Here is a 22,671-nt window from a genome sequence, read left to right on the forward strand (position 1 = left end):
AGGATATGATCCACTTTACGGGCCTGATTCTAACACTAATTAAAATGTGATCCAGTTCACGGGCCTGAGTCTAACACTAATTAGCATGTGATTGAGTTCACGGGCCTGATTCTAACACTAATTAGCATGTGATTGAGTTCACGGGCCTGATTCTAATACTAATTAGCATGTGATTGAGTTCACGGACCTGCTTCTAACACTAATTAGGATATGATCCAGTTCACGGGCCTGATTCTAACATTAATTAAAATGTGATCCAGTTCACGGTCCCGATTCTAACACTAATTAGCATGTGATTGAGTTCACGGGCCTGATTCTAACACTAATTAGGATATGATCCAGTTCACGGGCCTGATTCTAATATTAATTAAAATGTGATCCAGTTCACGGTCCCGATTCTAACGCTAATTAGCATGTGATTGAGTTCACGGGCCTGCTTCTAACACTAATTAGGATATGATCCAGTTCACGGGCATGATTCTAACACTAATCAAAATGTGATCCAGTTCACGGGCCTGATTCGAACACTAACTAGCATGTGGTTGACTTCACGGGCCTGATTCTAAAACTAATCAGGATATGATCCAGTTCACGGGCTTGATTCTAACACTAATTAAAATGTGATCCAGTTCACGGGCCTGATTCTAATACTAATTAGCATGTGATTGAGTTCACGGACCTGCTTCTAACACTAATTAGGATATGATCCAGTTCACGGGCCTGATTCTAACATTAATTAAAATGTGATCCAGTTCACGGTCCCGATTCTAACACTAATTAGCATGTGATTGAGTTCACGGGCCTGATTCTAACACTAATTAGGATATGATCCAGTTCACGGGCCTGATTCTAATATTAATTAAAATGTGATCCAGTTCACGGTCCCGATTCTAACGCTAATTAGCATGTGATTGAGTTCACGGGCCTGCTTCTAACACTAATTAGGATATGATCCAGTTCACGGGCATGATTCTAACACTAATCAAAATGTGATCCAGTTCACGGGCCTGATTCTAACACTAACTAGCATGTGGTTGACTTCACGGGCCTGATTCTAACACTAATTAAATGTGATTGAGTTCACGGGCCTAATTCTAACATTAAGTAAAATGTGATTGAGTTCACGGGCCTGATTCTAAAACTAATCAGGATATGATCCAGTTCACGGGCTTGATTCTAACACTAATTAAAATGTGATCCAGTTCACGGGCCTGATTCTAACACTAACTAGCATGTGATTGAGTTCACGGGCCTGATTCTAACACTACTTAGCATGTGATTGAGTTCACGGGCCTGATTCTAATACTAATTAGGATATGATCCAGTTCACGGGCCTGATTCTAACACTAATTAAAATGTGATCCAGTTCACGGGCCTGATTCTAACACTAATCAAAATGTGATTGAGTTCACGGGCCTGATTCTAACATTAACTAGCATGTGATTAACTTCACGGGCCTGATTCTAACACTAATTAGGATATGATCCAGTTCACGGGCCTGATTCTAACACTAATTAGGATATAATCCAGTTCACGGGCCTGATTCTAACACTAATGGAAATGTGATTGAGTTCACGGGCCTGATTCTAACACTAGTTAGCATGTGATTGAGTTCACGGGCCTGATTCTAACACTAATTAGCATGTAATTGAGTTCACGGGCCTGATTCTAACACTAATTAGGATATGCTCCAGTTCAGGGGGCTGACTCTAACACTAATTAGGATGTGATTAAGATCACAGGCCTCTAATGAGAATTATAGCATTATTATTTATTTCCACAAATCACATTTTCATACAACTCTTAATAGTGAAATGTTACACACATCTATTTTGATTTAAATCGTATCATTGATTATTCATCTATAACTTAGACTTTTGAAATAGTTTATTATACCCCCCGCAACAAGTTGTGGGGGGGGGGGGGGTATACTGGAATCGGATTGTCCGTCTGTCTGTCCGTCCGTCTGTAGACGCAATGGTTTCCGGGCTCTAAAGCATTATCCTTTCCACCTACCGTCACCATATCATATATATGGACTACCCATGGGATGAAGATGTTCCCTATCGATTTTGGGGTCAAAAGGTCAAAGGTCACGTGCACTGGACATCAAAGTAGCAATATGGTTTCCATTTAAATTCTTTAACGGCTTTTTTCATCGCATGGAGATGCTGTGTTCCTAGATACCTTTTGGATCATAATATTGAAGTTTTACCTATTTCCAACACCCTTTAGGAGATTGGGGTAAGCGAGGGGTATTCTTAGTGAGCATTGCTCACAGTACCTCTTGTTTTAACAGGTTGTTTTTTTTACAATAACTATCGGAAAAGACTAACAAAATTTATGTTCCTATCATGCACAAATCTAAATAAATCATTGATTTTGCAAAATCTGATGACATCATAGGAGGGTGGAATTACTTTAAGTTATGTTTAGTGCTGTGTGTATATAAACATGCACTCATATAATTATATCTTCCCTCTTCCAGGGGGAGACATATTGTATTTGTACTTTCTGTCCGTCCTTCCTTCTGTCACAAAATCTTGTGAACGCTTCTCCACCTATATGGCTTATCAGATAGACTTGAAACTTTGTACAATGCTTCATTGTCATTTGCAGATGTGAATATTGTTGGGACGGGAGGATCCAATTGTTTTCCCAAGAGTTATAGTGGATCTAAGAGGGGTGGAAGATGTAAAATAGCTTATGAACTCTTCTCCTCCCATATGGCTTATTGGATAGACTTGAAACTTTGTACAATGCTTAATTGTCATTTGTAGATGTGCATATTGTCGGAATGGGAGGATCCAAAGTTTTTCCTAAAAGATATAGTGGATCTAAAAGGGGTGGAGGATGTTAAAATACCTTGTGAACACTTCTCCTATATGGCTTATCTGATAGACTTGAGAATTTGTACAATGCTTCAATGCCATTTGCAGATGTGCAAGTTGTAGGGACAGGAGGATCCAATTGCTATCCTTAAAGTTAAAGTGGATCTGAGGGGTGTAGGGTATAAAATAGTGTGTGAACGCTTCTCCTCCTATATGGCTTATCAGAGTTCATGTCTATCTTCCTGCCCATGCTTTCTCCTCCATACTATTCAATACATTAAGGGGGATGTTTCCTATATTTTACAAATTAATTGGTTGATTGACAACAAACTTGGTACAGTTGTACAGCATATATAAGGAGTAGATGACCCCTATTGATTCTTAGGTCACATGGTCAGTCCACTCTTGACATAGGAAGGTATTGTCTGCTCAATATTTTGAATTGGTGTAACTACTATCAATTATATGAGGCACGGGTATAACCCTTTCAATTTTGCAACTTGGGGGGCATATGTGTTTTAGAAACATCTCTTGTGTTGAATTATATGAATTACAGTTTTTAGTGTGCTCAGTTTAGAGAATAGCATAAAAGTATTTGATAATTAAATATCTTGCAGATTGGCAGTTTACTCCATGCACCGACAGGAATGATAAACTGTGATATTCGTAAATGGTGAGCATTTATATTTTTAGCTCACCTGAGCCAAAGGCTCAAGTGAGCTTTTCTGATCAAAATTTGCCCGTTGTCTGTCGTCGTCGGCGTCATAAACGTTTTACATTTTCGACTTCTTCTCAAGAACCGCTGGACCAATTTCAACCAAACTTCCCACAAAGCATCCTTGAGTGAAGGGCTTTCAAGTTTGTTCAAAAGAAGGGTCATGTCCCTTTCAAAGGGGAGATAATCACAAAAATGCAAAAATAGGGTGGGGTCATTAAAAAATCTTCTAATCAAGAGCCACTCGGCCAGAAAAGCTGAAATTTACATGACAGCTTACTGGCATAGTACAAATTCACGTTGATTAAAATCATGGCCCCTGGGGGTTGGATGGGGCCACAATAGGGGATCAAAGTTTTACATACAAATATATAAGGAAAATGTTTAAAAATCTTCTCAAGAACCACTGATCCAGAAAAACTGATATTTACATGAAAGCTTTCTGACATAATGCAGATTCAAGTTTGTTCAAATCATGGCCCCCGGGTGTTGGATGGGGCCACAATAGGGGATCAAAGTTTTTACATACAAATATATAAGGAAAATGTTTAAAAATCTTTTTCTCAAGAACCACTGAGCCAGAAAAGCTGATATTGACATGAAAGCTTCCTGACATATTTCAGATTTCAGTTTGTGAAAATTATGGCTCCCAGGGGTAGGATGGGGTCACATGGGGGATCAAAGTTTTGCATACAAATATATAGGAAAAATCTTTAAATACATATGTATGAGCCAAAGTGACTCAGGTGAGCGATGTGGTCCTTGGGCTTCTTGTTTGTATGTGGCTGTGGTAGACAATTTTTAGTTCATCCTAGCTCCTAATTATTCAAATCCATTGGCCAGGGGTTGTGGGGAAAACATGATTTACATCTACATCCTTACTTCTGAAAACAATGTCCACTTCAAAACCATGTATTAACAAGACAACAGTATTTTTCCAGTGAGGAAGAAGACCATGAAAGACACCACCAGTTTATAAAACAAGAGGCCCATGGGCCACATCGCTCACCTGTGTCACCTTGGTCCACATCAGAAGATTTTCCATATCTATTTGCATGTAAAACCGTAGTCCCTATTATGGCCCCAAACCTACCCCTGGAGGCCATGGTTTTTGCAAACTTGAATCTACACTATGTCAGAAAGCTTTCATGTAAATGTGAACTTCTTTGGTCCAATGGTTCTTGAGAAGAAGATTTTTAAAGATTTTCCCTATATATTTGTATGTAAAACTTTGATCCCCTATTGTGGCCCCATTCTACCCCAGGGGGGCATGCTTTTAACAAACCTGAATCTGCACTATATCAGAAAGCTTTCATATAAATCTCAGCTTTTCTGCCTTAGTGGTTCTGGGAAGAAGATTTTTAAAGATTTTTCCTATAAATTTGTATGTAAAACTTTGATGCCCCCCTTGAGGCCCCATCCAATCCCCGGGGTCCATGATTTTAACAAACTTGAATCTGCATTATATAAAAAAAACAACAACAACAAAAAAACCGAGAAAAAAAACAACAAAAAAAAAACCAAAAAAACTTTGACCCCCTATTGTGGCCCCATCCTACCCCAGGGGGCCATGATTTTAACAATTTAGAACCTGCATTATATAAGGAAGCTTTCATATAAATCTCAGCTTTTCTGGCTCAGTGGTTCTTGAGAAAAAGATTTTTAAAGATTTTCCCTATATATTTGTATGTAAAACTTTGATCCCCTATTGTGGCCCCATCCGACCCCCGGGGGCCATGATTTTAACAATTTAGAATCTGCTTTATATAAGGAAGCTTTCATATAAATCTCAGCTTTTCTGGCTCAGTGGTTCTTGAGAAGAAGATTTTAAAGATTTTCCCTATATATTTGTATGTAAAACTTTGATCCCCTATTGTGGCCCCATCCCACCCCCGGGGGCCATGGTTTTAACAATTTAGAACTTGCATTATATAAGGAAGCTTTCATATAAATCTCAGCTTTTCTGGCTCAGTGGTTCTTGAGAAGATTTTTAAATATTTTCCCTATATATTTGTATGTAAAACTTTGATCCCCTATTGTGGCCCCATCCGAGCCCCGGGGGCCATGATTTTAACCATTTAGAATCTGCACTACCTAATAAAGCTTATCTATAAATTTCATGTTTTCTGGCCCAGTGGTTCTTGAGAAGAAGATTTTTTAATGACCCTACCCTATTTTTACCTTTTCTTGATTATCTCCCCTTGGAAGGTGGCCTGGCCCTTTATTTTAACAATTTAGAATTCCCTTTACCTAAGGATGCTTTGTGCCAACTTTGGTTGAAATTGGCCCAGTGGTTGTTGAGAAGAAGTTGAAAATGTGAAAAGTTTACAGACGGACGGACACCGGAATACGGGTGATCAGAAAAGCTCACTTGAGCTTTCAGCTCAGGTGAGCTAAAAATCCGTTCAATAAATATATTAAACTTTACTGCTTTGGGGAAAGTATATTGATATATTGGTAAGAAAGTAATTTTCTAAAGAATCAGCAGCTCACATTTTGATTACTTTGATATGATAGGAATTAGTCAATATATATTTTGGGTATGGATCCAAAATACACATCTTTATGAAGTTGAATGAACATGTTTGCTCAATTTTTACACAAGTAGTGCATCACATAACATATTAAAGCTTTCTAATCCGACTCTTTTATTTTTAGGAACTGGGACACGTTCTAAATATACTCAGGGACAGAATGATGTGCAGCAAGGCTCGTCATGGGTAGAGATACTCCCATTTAATATTGATACTTTTCATATCCAAGCATGTATATGGCTAGGTTGTATAATGTTTGTAATAATTATCTAAATTATGTCCTTCCTTCCATCTATTGTTCTGTGTGTTGATTTCTCACCACTCTGCAAGAAAGGGCATTCATGTCTATTTCATAGACGATCCTACATGTAGTTGCAATTGAATCATAAATTATTCCCAAAGAGTTCATGATTTTATCATGTTTTGAATATAATATTTTTTCAATATTTCAGATTTTACCAAATACAGAACACTGCAAGGCTTGCAAAATGAAGACCTCAGTAAAAAAAATTCTAAATTATCCACTGTAAGGCTACTTACCAGTAATTCATATCCAGAACTTAAACATATCATCCTTGAAACAATAAAAACTAATTTAATATAGTATATTTATGTATGTTATGCTTTTTCAACCTTTAATTTTTTTAAAGACAGTATAGTTTATTATGATTGCACAATATTTAAAGTTTAAATTTTCATAGAATTTTGTTTGCTCTCCAGAATGGCAGCTCACTACCTGCCCCTTGTGATGTTAAAAGAGGCCGTTGTTCTCATTTGTTCCAAAACAGGAATGGCATATGAGGAGGCCAACAGAAGATGCACCTCCACTGACTTCCACGGAGTGTGCACTCACAAAACGAATAAATTATTATTATTTCTTTTGTTTGCAATTGTATATTGTCAACAAGGTCAAAGGCACTTGATCCGATGCCAAACTTTTGCATTTCTTTTGCTTTGTGGTAAATTTTCTTCAGCAACATTAACATTGTTTAAATTGTTTTCTTTGGAGAGTTTACATGTACACATGGATCATTTGTATATTAGAATTATAGCATTGTTTAATTCAACTCATTCTTATCATAGAGAGGTTATTATACATGTATACTGCAGGCAACGACTTGTAAAGGGTATACTGTTTTAACTCACATGCAAGGCAGTATTATGAAACTCTGTAGTTGATAAGGACATATATCACATATCGATATGCATATTTACAGGAAACTCTGATGTATTTTAAATCTGAACGTTAATTTAAAAGTGGGGAGAAATAGCATTGGATGAAAAAAGACACATATGAAGAAAATTATTCCATACGTAAATACTTTTTAGCTCACCTGAGCTGAAAGCTCAAGTGAGCTTTTCTGATCGCCTGTTGTTCATTGTCTGTCCGTGATTAGACATTTTATATTTTCTCCAGAAGCACTGGGCCAATAATAACCAAACTTAGCCAAAAGTATCCTTGGGTAAAGGGCTTTCGAGTTTGTTCAAATGAAGGGCCATGCCCTCTTCAAAGGGGAGATGACCACAAAAATAGGGTGGGTCATTTAATTTTTTTTATCAAGAACCATTGGGCCAGAAGAGCTGAAATGTACATGAAAGCTTCCTGACATAGTACAGATTCAAGTTTATTGAAATCATGGCCTCCAGGGGTTGTATGGGGCCACAATAGAGAATCAAAGTTTTACATACAATTATTCAGTAAAACTCTTTCAATATGAGCCAAGGTGGCTCAGGTGAGCGATGTGGCCCATGGGCCTCTTGTTCAACATATAGAATAAATAGTTATGTTGTATTTCCCATGGAACATTGAAACGTTTAATACGTTTACCAATTAATCACTGAAAGAAAGATAAAATTGTTATTTCATATGTTTTATGAAAACTTCAAGATGTTTCATTTCTTTTCATGAAAGACCCCTTAATTACCCAGTAATAAATAATCAATTCTTAACAGATTATGTAAATTTGATTTATATTAAGGATGTTTGATCTGATTACCCATCATTATCAATCTGTCTAATATGGCCATCATGTGTTACTATTAATTGCTACGCAATCTTGGAGCATGAGGTAGAATGCGAGCCAGCTCTTTCATAAGTACATGTATCTGGAAAATATTTCAATGTCAAAGGTTACAACAATGTGATAATTTAATCATTGTATGTCTAAGGTGTTGATAATAAAACTGTTATCTGTTCAACTTTTTCTTCTTAATTAAAATCAAGACTAAGTACCAGAGGAAATTGTGGGAAAAAATGTCTGTCAAATACGTCAAGCTCTTACATGTAGTAGTTGCAGATTCAACTATTTATAGAGATACTGAGTTATGATGCACACAAAAATGGGTCTGGCACAAAAATGTTGATTTAGCTCAAGATGACTGGAAAAGTCTATAACACAGAGAGACTGGGTATTTATTCAATTGTGATTGATTGATTGAATATTGTTAAACGTCCCTCTCGAGAATATTTCACTCACATTGAGACGTCACCACTGGCGGTGAAGGGCTGTAAAATTTAGGCCTATGCTCGGCACTTATAGCCATTGAGCAGGGAGGAATCTTTATTGTCCCACACCTGCTGTGACACAGGACCTCTGTTTTTGCGGTCTCATCCGAAGGACCGCCCCATTTAATCGCCTCTTACGACAAACAAGGGGGTACTGAGGATCTATTCTAACCCGAATCCCCACGAGACTATTCAATTGTGCCTGATGATTAAACTAATAATAAACATGTATGGAAAATTTATTATCAGTGAAATACGATACTGTTGTACAGAGACAAAGTTGCATTTTATAGGCTAAGACAGTGTAAGGCTCTACAGGGACTAGGTTAGGCTCTACAGGGACTGGGTTATACTCTACAGGGACTAGGTTATACTCTACAGGGACTAGGTTATGCTCTACAGGGACTAGGCTATGCTCTACAGGGACTAGGTTATACTCTACAGGGACTAGGTTATGCTCTACAGGGACTATGTTATACTCTACAGGGACTAGGTTATGCTCTACAGGGACTGGGTTATACTCTACAGGGACTAGGTTATACTCTACAGGGACTATGTTATGCTCTACAGGGACTAGGTTAGGCTCTACAGGGACTGGGTTATACTCTACAGGGGCTAGGTTATACTCTACAGGGACAGGGACTAGGTTATGCTCTACAGGGACGGGGTTATACTCTACAGGGACTGGGTTATACTCTACAGGGACTAGGTTATACTCTACAGGGACTAGGTTAGGCTCTACAGGGACTAGGTTATACTCTACAGGGACTAGGTTATGCTCTACAGGGACTAAGCTATGCTCTACAAGGACTGGGTTAGGGTTTACAAGGATTGGATTAGATGCATGTGAACTGGATCATATCCTAATTAGTATTAGAGTCAGGCCCGTGAACTCAATCACATTTTTGATTAGAGTTTTAGAATTAGGCCCGTGAACTGGATCATATCCTAATTAGCGTTACAGTTAGGCCCATGAACTCAATCACATTTTATTTAGTGTTAGAATCAGGCCCGTGAACTGGATCACATCCTAATTAGTGTTAGAATCAGGCCCGTGAACTCAATCACATCCTAATCAGTGTTAAAGTCAGGCCCGTGAACTGGATCATATCCTAATTAGAGGTCCGTGAACTGAATCACATCTTAATCAGTGTTAGAATTAGGCCCGTGAACTGGATCATATCCTAATTAGTGTTAGAATCAGGACCGTGAATTCAATCATATCCTAACGCCTAATTAGCGTTACAGTTAGGCCCATGAACTCAATCACATTTTATTTAGTGTTAAAATCAGGCCCGTGAACTGGATCACATCCTAATTGGTGTTAGAATCAGGACCGTGAACTCAATCACATCCTAATTAGTGTTAAAGTCAGGCCCGTGAACTGAATCATATCCTAATTAGAGGCCCGTGAACTGAATCACATCTTAATTAGCGGTAGAATGAGGTCTGTGAACATGATCATATCCTAATTAGTGTTAGAATAAGGCCCGTGAACTGGATCACATCCTAATTAGTGGTAGAATCAGGCCCGTGAACTCAATCACATCCTAATTAGTGTTAGAGTCAGGCCCGTGAACTGGATCATATCCTAATTAGAGGCCCGTGAACTGAATCACATCTTAATCAGTGTTAGAATTAGGCCCGTGAACTGGATCATATCCTAATTAGTGTTAGAATCAGGCCCGTGAACTCAATCACATCCTAATTAGTGTTAGAGTCAGGCCCGTGAACTGGATCATATCCTAATTAGAAGCCCGTGAACTAAATCACATCTTAATTAGTGTTAGAATCAGGTCCGTGAACTGGATCATATTCTAATTAGTGTTAGAATGAGGTCCGTGAACTCAATCACATCCTAATTAGTGTTAGAGTCAGGCCCGTGAACTGGGTCATATCCTAATTAGAGGCCAGTGCACTGAATCACATCCTAATTAGTGTTAGAATCAGACCCGTGAACTCAATCACATCCTAATTAGTGTTAGAATTAGGCCCGTGAACTCAATCATATCCTAATTAGAGGCCAGTGAACTGAATCACATCTTAATTAGTGTTAGAATCAGGCCCGTGAACTGAATCACATCTTAATTGGTGTTAGAGTCAGGCCTGTGAACTGAATCACATCCTAATTAGTGTTAGAAGCAATCCCGTGAACTCAATCACATCCTAATTAGTGTTAGAGTCAGGTCCGTGAACTGGATCATATCCTAATTAGTGTTAGAATCAGGCCTGTGTACTCAATCACATCCTAATTAGTGTTAGATTGGGTCCGTGAACTGGGTCACATCCTAATTAGTGTTAGAGTCAGGCCCGTGAACTGGGTCATATCCTAATTAGAGGCCAGTGAACTGAATCACATCTTAATTAGTGTTAGAATCAGGTCTGTGAACTGGAGCATATCCTAATTAGTGTTAGAATCAGGCCCGTGTACTCAATCACATCCTAATTAGTGTTAGAATCGGGTCCGTGAACTGGATCACATCCTAATTAGTGTTAGAATCAGGCCCGTGTACTCAATCACATGCTAATTAGTGTTAGAATCAGGCCCGTGAACTCAATCACATCCTAATTAGTGTTAGAGTCAGGCCCGTGAACTGGATCACATCCTAATTAGAGGCCCGTGAACTGAATCACATCTTAATTGGTGTTAGAGTCAGGCCTGTGAACTGAATCACATCCTAATTAGTGTTAGAAGCAATCCCGTGAACTCAATCACATCCTAATTAGTGTTAGAGTCAGGCCCGTGAACTGGATCATATCCTAATTAGAGGCCCGTGAACTGAATCTTATCCTAATTAGTATTAAAGTCAGGCCCGGAAACTGGATCACATTTTAATTCGTGTTAGAATCAGGCCCGTGAACAGAGTACAGCATCATATATAGGAAAACGAAAGTAGAAGGTATGACGTATGCAATTTGTGTGTGTTGAGTGCACAGAGTTTTCGGTCGGATCAGTTCACGGGCTTGTCATTTAGGACAGCTGCACAGAGCTGAGAAGGTACAGAATGATCGGTACGAAATAGTCGAGGAACGAATGAAGTTTAGCCCTTTTTGTTGAGCGAGAAGGTATATTACAAAACTGAAAAAAGCAACTTTTAAGTCCTAAATCGGAAGAAGTAATATGTTTAAGTGATGCCAATATTGATTTTTATCAAAAATGGCATTTCTTCAGCGCTTGTACTTGTTTTATCTTTGCAAAAAAAAAAAATATTTGAAAGACTGTCAGTTTCGCGGGAAAAATCCCAAATTTCAAATATTTGAAGTTCATTGCACACTCTTGCAGACAGTCACTGTGTTCTGTAGCCAAAATACAAGTGTTACTGGTGTATAATAACTGTTTAAATGGCACGTCACATCCATTGATCACACGATGTGTTTTAATTTTAATGCATTCGGGCGTCGGTGTACATTTTTATCCAGGGATGCAGGATGGAATGAACTTTTCTGATGAATTATGAACAGGTTGTCTACACTCCCCCTATATCGAGATATTCTCACAAAAACGCGATTATGCCTCTCTAGCGAGAGTAAATATATCCCTTTCAATCGAGAAAAATGCCAGTGGAGTACATCTCTTGAGACTTCATGTTAATGTAGTACGTTTCAGTACATGAAAAGAAGATGTCTGATACTTCTGCAAATATATTAAGCAAAACAGAAACACTCATGATGCGCATTTGAATTCAGCCTCCTTCCCTCTTATGCAGCAACTTTGATATGCAATTTCTTGACTGATTTTATAGAGACAATTTGCGTCATGCTGAGTGTGTGTTGCAGTTGTTCAGCAATTTGCACAAAATTTGCCATTATTTTCATTAAAGACACCAAAACACCTGTTAATGGTAATGTTTACTTTCTCGCTAAAGAGGGATAATCATGTTTTAGAGAAGATTCTGCTATAGGAGAAATGTTCACCTGATGATGTGTCTGAAGATATAAAATCAAGTTCTCAATATCTGCTACAAGTGATATTGTGTGAAGTCACACCCACAATATCTGAGTTGCATTGATAGCAAATTTTGAGGATATGATAAATTTTTTTTAGGATGGCCGGTTCTTACCAGCAGTCCAGCATATATTATCCACCATTGGAACTATAAAGAATTTTACATGACACACTGGTGGCCTCCAGTGGTTTGAGCTTTATATAATGGCTTGCGGGCTGCCATTTCACGGCAATTATCTCTAATTACTAATTGAAATCTGAAAGTTTTTATTTTGTAATTGGGCTGAAAGTAAACTGGGTATTGAAAGCCAGGCCCGGTCACCTTCGTAACCCAATTTTTTTAGTTCTATTTGTTACTCTATTTTTGAGTTCTATTTGTTACTCTATTTTTGTTTGATATGAAACTTCTTAAACCTTATCTGGATGATACATTGGATCTTCGCTACAAAAATTACGGCGCAATTTTGCCTCGCTGTGAAAATATAAATGATTGTTTATTTCAGGTTGGTAAAATGGGTAGCAAGAAAAAATACACATTTTTCTGTGATTATAACTGATATATGTGACACAATGATGAAACTACATATGATTTAGATAAATATTATGATAATTTATCACCAAAATACTGCAGTACCTGTTATTTGAGTCACATATTTAATATTTACCATTCATTAAAACCTGATTCAAAAGGAAACCGGATCGTGTGGGTAACCATGGCCGAATATTAAAATTCTGAATAAAATTAGGATGTTAGCTGTCGCTTTCATCTTCTATGCATCCTGAACATAATTCAGATTCCCTTCAATTACTAATTATAAATGGATATCACTTTGATCTCACAAGGATGCAATTTGAATAATCTTGCCTCCAAAACACTTACCATCTTAATTATTGTACATTAATTGCTCACCAGATAATCCTCTTTAAATCCTTCATTGTATCTTCAGAATCAGTTTAAATATAAATGAAGCATGCATAATTCTTCAATCGATGATAAATTTTTAAGATCAGAATTATGGTTAATTAATCAAAACAGTTAGCAACTAAATCGGAATAAATAACACCGGTCCAGGTCAACTGCACCCGGTTTCCTCTTGGCTCAAGTTTGGAAAAATTGCTGATAAGTAAAATAAAAGGCATTTAAATTGTCAAATAATGCACTGAGTATCAAACTCAACTTTATAAGAATTTGAAGAAAGGGAGCAGCAGGTACATAGTTCTCAGAAAATATGTCACAAATGTGTGTTTTCTTGTTCTCACTATACCCATTTTACCAACCAGATTTTATACAATCATTGCATTCTTTATTTATAGATATAATATTAAGTGCTAAATTTTGTGCTGAAGACTAAATGTATCACTAAGAATATATTCTGTAAGTTTCAACACAAACATTAATATATCAATGAAGAAAACTAAAGAAATCGGGTTACGAAGGTGACCCGGTCCGGATTTTACTACCCATTTTACCAACACTCATAAGGGCTATAACCATGATGACATTTTGGTAACATTAGTTTTTTTTTGGTTTTAGTTTTGGTTTCAGTGGATGAATGCAATATCTTGGGGAAGTTATTAATGCAGTCTAATTATACAATATTAAATCGCATTCTTATGGTTCCAGTTCTTGCCAACATTGAGTTTGAACAGCAGTAAGGCCAAAAGTAATAATTGTTGTGTTTCCACTAAACATCCAAGACAAAATTAGGATAGGTCAAACTTTCGCCAGAGTTCATTTGTTCACAAACCAAACTCTTCCAATTAGGCATTATGGGATAGCGACTTAGGCCGCGTATACTGTGTGACGTCACTGTAGAATGACGAAAAAAGATAACGTCAAACGTAAACAGTTCAAAACAAGAACGTAAACATCAAGTTCATTACATTACACTATAATTTGAACAGAGTCTCCATACTTTTTAATGATGTTTTGATCATTTTATGTTTAAAATAAAATCCATACTTTTATATTAATGCTCTTAATGTCAATATTTTTTAGCTTTAACTATGAACTACTTCTTTAGTGTTATTTGCCCGCGTGATAATCGCGGACTCGCAATATACAAATCTGTATATAATTATTGTACTGCGTCACATAGGAGAGGTCTATACGTAGGTGATGTAATGAGGCCTCGGCGGGGAGTTTGAGGATAGGTAGGTAGAGAAATTTACCCTATTTGAAAGATTTTTTTTTTAATTTCAAAGTACACAAGGAAACATTCTGATCATAATTTCCTTGCAAGTTTATTAACACAATGAACATAAGGGTTTCATTTTTCACTATTAATTGAATGTAATGTGCTGTAATTGTTTCTGAAGTAAATACAACTGTCAACTCAAAAACAATGTTTACCGATATTCAATAATCTCTTGAACAGTATGTCTAAAAAATTTGTAGGGAAGGGGGCATGATTCAGGGTCGTTTGGGTTATCAAAAACAAATCAATTTTTATTTTAGGCCTAAGTACTACAATATAAAATCAATTGAATTTTGTTATTATTGTGCTAATTATATATTTAAAGTGATATTGAAAGGTTGCAACATAGGTCAGTATCCTAGGCTTATTTTCAAGGTTTTAAGGAGCCATATGATGGTCATACCCTTGATTCGTGGAGGCATTTTTATGTTGTCAGTATTGGAAAACTGTATCATAGTTAAAGGCATTTCTTTTTCTTTGAAAAGATCTCACTTGCATCTTGTAATACCTTTGTTAATTAAGCCCTAGCTTTAGCTAGCCAATAGTCAAATTCTGCGGGAATTTAATTCATGTAATACATTTTTTGTTAAATTGGAGGGATGATAACAAAAAGCCCAATAGATTGTGAACAATGGCATGTGATGTTGGTGACCTTAATTCTTGATGTTGACATTTTCATGCTGTCATTAAGGGAAAACTATATTGTTGTAAATAAGGTATATATTTTTACCAATATCCAAAAAAAGAAAAAGAAAGAAGAAACAATTGGTTTGTTACTCTTTACTAACTGAATCAGGCTTGGAGCTGAAAACTTTCAATATTAAACTTTATTACTTTCCGTTGACTCAAGAAGAGTTGCTACATTTTGAGTAAAATTGGAATTTGTCATGTAAGAGAAGGTATTGATATGCATTTGAATGCAGTAAGGTGGGGAAGTGAAAAATGTGAAATTGCAAAGCATATAGCAAGGAAATTGTTATGGGTGTTATTACAGGAACACATATAACAAGGCTAAAGTCAGCAATTTTAATTGTCTGTTGAGGGTCTATATGTTCATTTTATTATACAATCCATCACATGACTGTGTTATCAGACTTTGAGGGTGACATTTTGGGTAATGGTATGGAACCTTTTCAGTGTGTGATGATAGCTGGTTGTCTTGTGAAGTATTATTTAGACTGTACAGAGATCAAGTGGTGACCAGTGTCCACTAAAGTGTGTTGTTTGTGTATAAATGTGTCATACCTTGACCACAAGCAAAACAGGTCAAAATACTGCTAATGATTTTGTGGCAATAAAAGTGTTGGAAATCTGTCACTAGGCATACTTAGATTGCCACTGATTAGCAGGTAAAGCTTGTCCAATGACAGTAATGTCATAATCAATGACAGGAAATGGGAATCGACCCACCAAATCAAATGGACATTGAAATTGAGGAAAGATAGGAAAGAAAACATTAAATTTATGATAAACTCTAATACAGGTTTTTAGGTCAAGATTATATTTAATTCACATAAAGAAGAGCATTCAACAGAAAGATGAATTGTGCAGAAGATTTATGTAATCAAACCAGATACAGGGAAATTCATTTCAGCAACCTGGTTTGAATTTCTACAATTTGAACATTACAAATTTCTGTTGGTGGAGAATGAATTTGATATCATGATAATGTATATAGAATTCAGATGTTCAAAGGCATTCTCAAATATCTATGCAGCATTACTTCGAGGAAAAGTAACAAAGTATGGAAGTTTAAGAGTTTTAAAAATTTAATTATACAGAGTGTGTGGTATGGTATTGTTATCAATAATTTAGTCCTATTTAATGATGAATTCCAGCAATGAATAACTTAAACAGAATTGTAGATCTTTATGATAGACCTCCCCGGAACAACACATATATATGTTTTATATCTTTACAGCTGAGCCAGCAGTTGAATTCATCAGAGACTGGAAGAGATGATTGACTGTGTATTGATTTTCACCTGCTGATTAACGGTATGTTTTGTGATGTGCAGTATATCCTTTCTATTGGGGAAGTTGACACGTTGTAGGGGCCCATTATTAGAACCAGAAGGAAGTACTGGGTAGTTTTCCCCAAGGGTCTGAACAGCTTCTCTTTTCAGAGGTAAGTTTAAGATATTAGGACTGCATTTATGTGATTTACCAAATAAAGTGATTAGTGGGTAACACAATGTATTGGATAGTCAACATTATAATCAGCAAATATGGATGTACATGTGTAGAGGTGTTTTCTGTTTTAGCACCACTGATACTATAGAAATGGGGCTACTTTATGGTTTTAACTAGTATATAACTGGAGATGTGCTAACATTGGTCCATACACAATAAATGTTATCAGTTTTAAAGAGATCCAAGTTCATAATTTTCTTGTATGTTGATTTACAAATGTTGAAGGAGAAACAAATTGAAAGAAGATAGGCTAGAGATGCATGATAATAAAAGGGTCTGTGAAACTGGGAGATAAATGTATATCATTCTGTGCTATTTCTCTCATGTTCAGTCAGGTATTTCTCCTCATTCATCCTTGTTTGGATCCTCTGATTCAGTATTGTAGAGCCTAAGGGACAGTGACCCTATCTTATCGAAACATCTGTTTGTTCATCAAATCAGTGGAAATTAAGCAGAAACAATCGGTCGTCTGTCTGCAAGTCAAAATTCCACTAGGTAGAGGACTTATCAGTCCTGTTTATCAGTAAAATGAAAGTTTTATGGCACAGAGAATTTAGAAAAAGAGTCGCATTTTGTTTAATGATTGGGCAGTGGATTAACTCAGGGACATGCTGAGCATGTGTTCACAATATTTGCAAAGTTTGTCCATTTTATGTTTTAAATATCCAGCCCATGGTGTGTTCAAGCTGGCATAAACATTCATATGCCAGTGTATATATGTAACAAGTGAAGCATGTTAAAATATTTCTATTGTGATTTAAATGAATTCCTCTGAATTAGTAGTGTGGCAGTGAAGAAACCGGTAGCCGGTTCTGCTAGAAGCTAGCTGTCAAAATTCCAAGTATGTCACCATTTTACTGAAAGTACACACAGTTTATCAACTATCTGTTGTCAAATTCTTCAATTGTTCATCAGAGATTGGAAAAAATCGGCACAGGTGGACCGGAGAGCTGAAGTTTATTGTTGAATTAATTGTGTGTATGAGAAGGGTGTGCTAGCCCATGGAGAAATGTCATTGATTGGGCTATTGAAGTTATTGCTGTAAACTGAAGGTGTTTTTATAAATAGACTGTTGAAACAGGATACCGATACCTGTCTATTTGATCAACTCACGGTGGGGCTCTGCCACAACTTGTGTTTTCTAAAGGTTTTTCTGGGATTTATTGGAGATATTGGTTATTGATTTGCATTAAGGGTAAGTAAATTAAGATAATGCCTATTGTATAGACTTTAAATCAATATTAAATGACCTGTTTTTGGTATCTACGACTCTTTAGGAAATTCATGGGTGGGTCTTAATGCAATTTTTAAAGTTTTGATTAGAATTAATGCTGGTGTTTAAACTTAGTTATTATTACATTTTTTTATACAATGTGACACTTATACACACACAAGGAAACTGCTCTATTATTCTACTGGGAATATTAGACAAAACTATGTAATGGTAAGTGCCATTATTTGTTTGTCTGTCATGCAGAACTCTTCTTATCAGAAATTCAGAAAGGGTTCATAATCATGGGGACAGCTTTGCATGTAATTAGATATAAATGGAGAATTAAATATGAAAATGCGACATTTGCGATACACATGAAACAAAAATGTTATAAAATTAAATTTGTTCTGAAAATGAAATGTTTGATTTCATGATGTAAATAAAAGGACTGCAACAGTGTTGATGAGGATTAGGAAAATGGAGATTCGTTAAATTTTTTTCATCATGAATTAATTCTTTCACATGATCTATTAAACTTGACAGTCAACAATCAATGTGTCTGTTTATTCTTCTGTAAGCCGAGGATTGACTTTGTGACTTGCGCTATGTCATGTTTCCTTGTCCTGTACCTTGTTAAGGATTTTTGAAACATCAATAGCAGGTTAAGTTTTATTTTTGCAGAGCTTCTTTCTATTTGTATTGGGGGTCAGACAGGTGTTTCTTGTCAGACATGATGGACTATTTGCAGTATACTCTGTATGCATGTGTATAATGACTATTTGATATATAGACCATGCATTGCTCACAAATTTATTCCTCTTAGGAGTTTAACAAATGCATTTACTTAAGATTTTCTCCTAAACAGGAGAATTAAATGTGCAGATGATATATTTGTATATTAGACCTGTTTAAGAATAGGATTTCTTAATCTTGAAGAAACAGACAAATGGTGGCAGGAAATTTATCAGCTACTATACTGTGAAATTTAGGTTTAGGCAAAATAAAGTGTAGACCTGCAGCCCTTAACTCTTGTTGACAATTCAAAAGGTTTCTATAAACATGTGACCCGTGTGTTCATCTCTTCCTTACATCATTGACAACATTTGAAATGACATTGAAAAAACACAAGAAGTCATGATACTGTACGTTTTCATTGGCATTCGATTATCATAACATTACGTCTTTGGAGGACAGCAAGAAATTGGTTTTCTTTCTTGGCAGTTTAAAAAAAAACATTCTGAAAGCCACTAAATATTTTTCTTTGATTTATGTAATGCTATAGGTCCTTGTTCTGCCGGGTCATTTCCAGTTTCATAATTTGTAATGCCTTTCATTTACATGGACATAAATATTTATACTGAAAGTAATTATGAATTTTGTATTTGTTATGGTTTATTAGAAATTAAAATGCCTATGATTCACATTTTCTGTGGTTAAGCCTGATTTAAAGATGGGGTTTAAAGTGAGACGGTTTGTCAAGAGCATTCTGTCATGCTGTTTGGATTTCCAAACAAACCTACTTTAGTCAGATCGTATGATGATAGGGTGTGTCCTACATTTTCTTGTACATGGATTTCGCAAGTTCCAAAGCCTTCAGAAGCTTAAGAAACTGGTTCTGCAATATGACTTGTGTATCTCAAATGATTACAGTGTATGAATGTATAGAAGAATGATTTTTATCGGTCTGTTTTCAGGTTGATCTCAGAAATGTGACACACAAGTGGAACAGAAGTGAAAAGAAAGCAACATGATCATTCATAACATTGAAGGTGAATATCTGCATTAATATATTGCAGTTAATTGTTACATTATGGTAGGGAGGTCTGGTAGCCATTGTTTACAGTAATTAACAATTAATGGGCAGTCAGAGTTGCACAAAAGACTAGGTACAACAACAGCCATTTGCAGCCTTGAATATTAAACATTCTCTGATTTCTCTGAAATTCAGTAATATTCATGTTGAGATACTGTGGAAAGAAAATAAAATTCTATTTTTACCACAAAGTAGTTTTCCTAATAGAAATCATGGGTGTCAGATATGTGGCTTATACTTTCTTGTCCCAAACACTTTAGAATGATATGACAAGTTTGGCAATCTGAAGGAAAACAATCATGACAAATGCACATATTTGTGGAAATTGATGATTCATTTAGTTACTATAGAATTATAATTTGTTTTGTATACCACACCTCCTTAACAACAAATATATCTAAACACCTGGGAGTTTGGATTATTTAAAATTGAAACAATGACTTTGCAATGCATTCCAAAAATCTTCAGAATTGATAAAGGACACATGCTTATAGCAAAATGCTGGGGATGTACAATTTTGATGCATTATAAACATAATTTGTTGTTATATCCAATAAGTTCGTAATATGTTATAAAACTACAGTGCGTGAAAATCACTTTGCTGTAAGTGTAGATTCATTATCCTTACTGTAACCATGTTTTACTCTAGTACTTTATCTATATATAGAGGATACTGCTCAATGTACTACCGAAAAGAACATTTTACACCGCTTTATATATGGTAGAAGTTTGAATTTACTCTTTACATATATTATAAAGTAGCAAAATGGCTTTAAGTGAGTCTAAAACAGAACAAAATTATTTCTTATTCTCACGTAATCACCAGTGTTAGACTTGACCCCATGTGAGATTTTTCTGTCTTACATTACTACGATGTCATTGATTGTGATGTCATATATTCTCTATGATTTACATTACACAGTGAAGTAAAATATTTGGTATTGTTTTCTTAAAATTTAATTTGATATTGCTTTCTGGTAGACATCCTTGGGTTTTGTAGCATATACTTATAGTGTTAACCATTTTCGGTTATGCTCTTTTATACTGTGTAATTAGTTTTTGCATATATGTATATTGAAATGATTTTGATAATTTTGAATTTTCTCAAAGCTCCTGAATTAATGCACTAAACTGTGGATAAAATATGTGAGAAAAATTATCCTTCATTATTCAGTTGTGTAGGATTGAGAAATTCCACCTGGGACAAGATTTGCTGTCTAGGATTCTGCAAAGCTTCTTCCTATAGACTGCAAATCTTGTCCCCTCAGTGGAATTTCCCTATCCCACACTTGTATTAATGAAGGATTCTATTAATCTATCTCGCTTTATCTGTTGTTCTGATCATTATATATTCCGCTGTAAAGGAGAATTTGCAATGGACCAGACTGGGATTCGAACCTTGGCCTCCTGAATCTCTAGTCAGGTGCTCTATCAACTGAGCTATCTGGCTACTGGCAATGAAACCCATCTGACCGCCACAATATATTTATATATAATTAGCTCTTTATACTTTAGATTGCATCATGACAAACATATAGGAATCACTTTGTATGACCAACATTGGTTTTAGAAATGGCCCATGGGCCTCTTGTTTACATAGAATGCCTGTGGCTTCACAAACTGCTTCAAATGTTGATTTTTTAAACAATTATCTGAGAAAAGTGTATAAATTTCTGACATTGTGATGTCATATTCCATGTTAGGAATCAGTCTGATTGAATCTTTGTTTCTGAACTTTTCACCATGGAAATTACTGAAATTAGAGAAAATGGGGAATGTCTAAATTCCAGGGCCAGTAATGATTGTTGTCACACCTAACTCTTTACACATATTTGGCCTGGTTAAACAATATATGCAGTTTTTGATTTATGGTCCAAATTTAAAGGAAATTATGCATATACCTGGGCTCTTGTTACAGGTGGAAGACCATCTCAAATTCCATGGTAAATTACTTCACTATGAAAAAAATTTAAAAACAATTTCAGTACATAGTGAGTAATTTTTAGTATGTATGGTTTGAACTCATTGAAGAGTTAACAAGCGACATTTAATTATAGGTATGTTGTCTGTCGGGTAAGACTGATAATTTGGTGTTGTAAATCTATTAGCCATCACAGAGCTTAATATCCCTTGCATGCGGGTCTGGTAAACAGACCCATTTCCAATTGAAAATTGACTGTTTTCCCCAAATTCTGATTGAAAATTTCCTTAAAATATTAGCTTACAAGCATAGCAAGAACGGTGTCTGTGTTGTTACGTAAAATCTGCAACATCTAGGGAAAGAGTTATCTTATATCATGTATAAAGTTTGCTTAATTATATGAAATATAAACACATAATGACATTCAGTTAGTTCCTTCTAACATGCATTTTCCAGTTTTTCCTGTCTTGTGCAGCTCTTGCTATTTCAGTCCAGTTTGTAAACCCTAGCTGCTTTCTTTCTCTCTCCACCGTTCCGTTCTTCTCTACATTTCCTTTGGCCGACCTCTTTTCCTTCTACCTTCAGGTGTCCATGTCAATGCTACTCTGGAGTTGTCTCAAAACATGCCCAATCCAGGTCCATCTTCTTACTCTCACTAAGACACTGATCTTATTCATAATGACATTATAGGCCTATATTTCAAGCCTCCCCCCCCCCCCCCAAAAAAAACCCATTAGGTATACGTATATGTACTGATAAGTATATTTTTTTGCATGTATTCACAATGGCAAATTATAATGAC

The 22,671-nt window shown here is 36.0% G+C and overlaps 1 protein-coding gene and 1 long non-coding RNA gene across 23 annotated transcripts in view; both read left to right on the forward strand.

Moving 5' to 3' along the window:
• Positions 1-306: 306 nt before the first annotated feature.
• Positions 307-8,279, forward strand: LOC130053979 (uncharacterized). The gene is made up of 4 exons (XR_008802203.1): positions 307-3,504; positions 6,205-6,266; positions 6,533-6,606; positions 6,801-8,279. It is a non-coding gene; the product is annotated as an uncharacterized LOC130053979 (long non-coding RNA).
• Positions 8,280-17,681: 9,402 nt separating this feature from the next.
• The window catches only part of LOC125669411 (unconventional myosin-XV-like), a 61,022-nt gene continuing 56,032 nt past the window's right edge, over positions 17,682-22,671 (forward strand). For 16 of the 22 annotated variants that reach the window (XM_056161888.1, XM_056161877.1, XM_056161890.1 and 13 more), the window contains exons 1-2: positions 17,709-18,117; positions 19,830-19,904. The gene's annotated coding sequence lies outside the window, so the exon portion shown is untranslated. Of the gene's footprint in view, positions 18,118-19,829; positions 19,905-22,671 lie in introns of all 22 variants that reach the window. The other 6 variants (XR_008802204.1, XM_056161894.1, XM_056161895.1 and 3 more) reach the window with 4 other exon arrangements.

The sequence above is a fragment of the Ostrea edulis genome, chromosome 4 (assembly GCF_947568905.1).
Source record: "Ostrea edulis chromosome 4, xbOstEdul1.1, whole genome shotgun sequence".
NCBI lineage: Eukaryota > Metazoa > Mollusca > Bivalvia > Ostreida > Ostreidae > Ostrea > Ostrea edulis.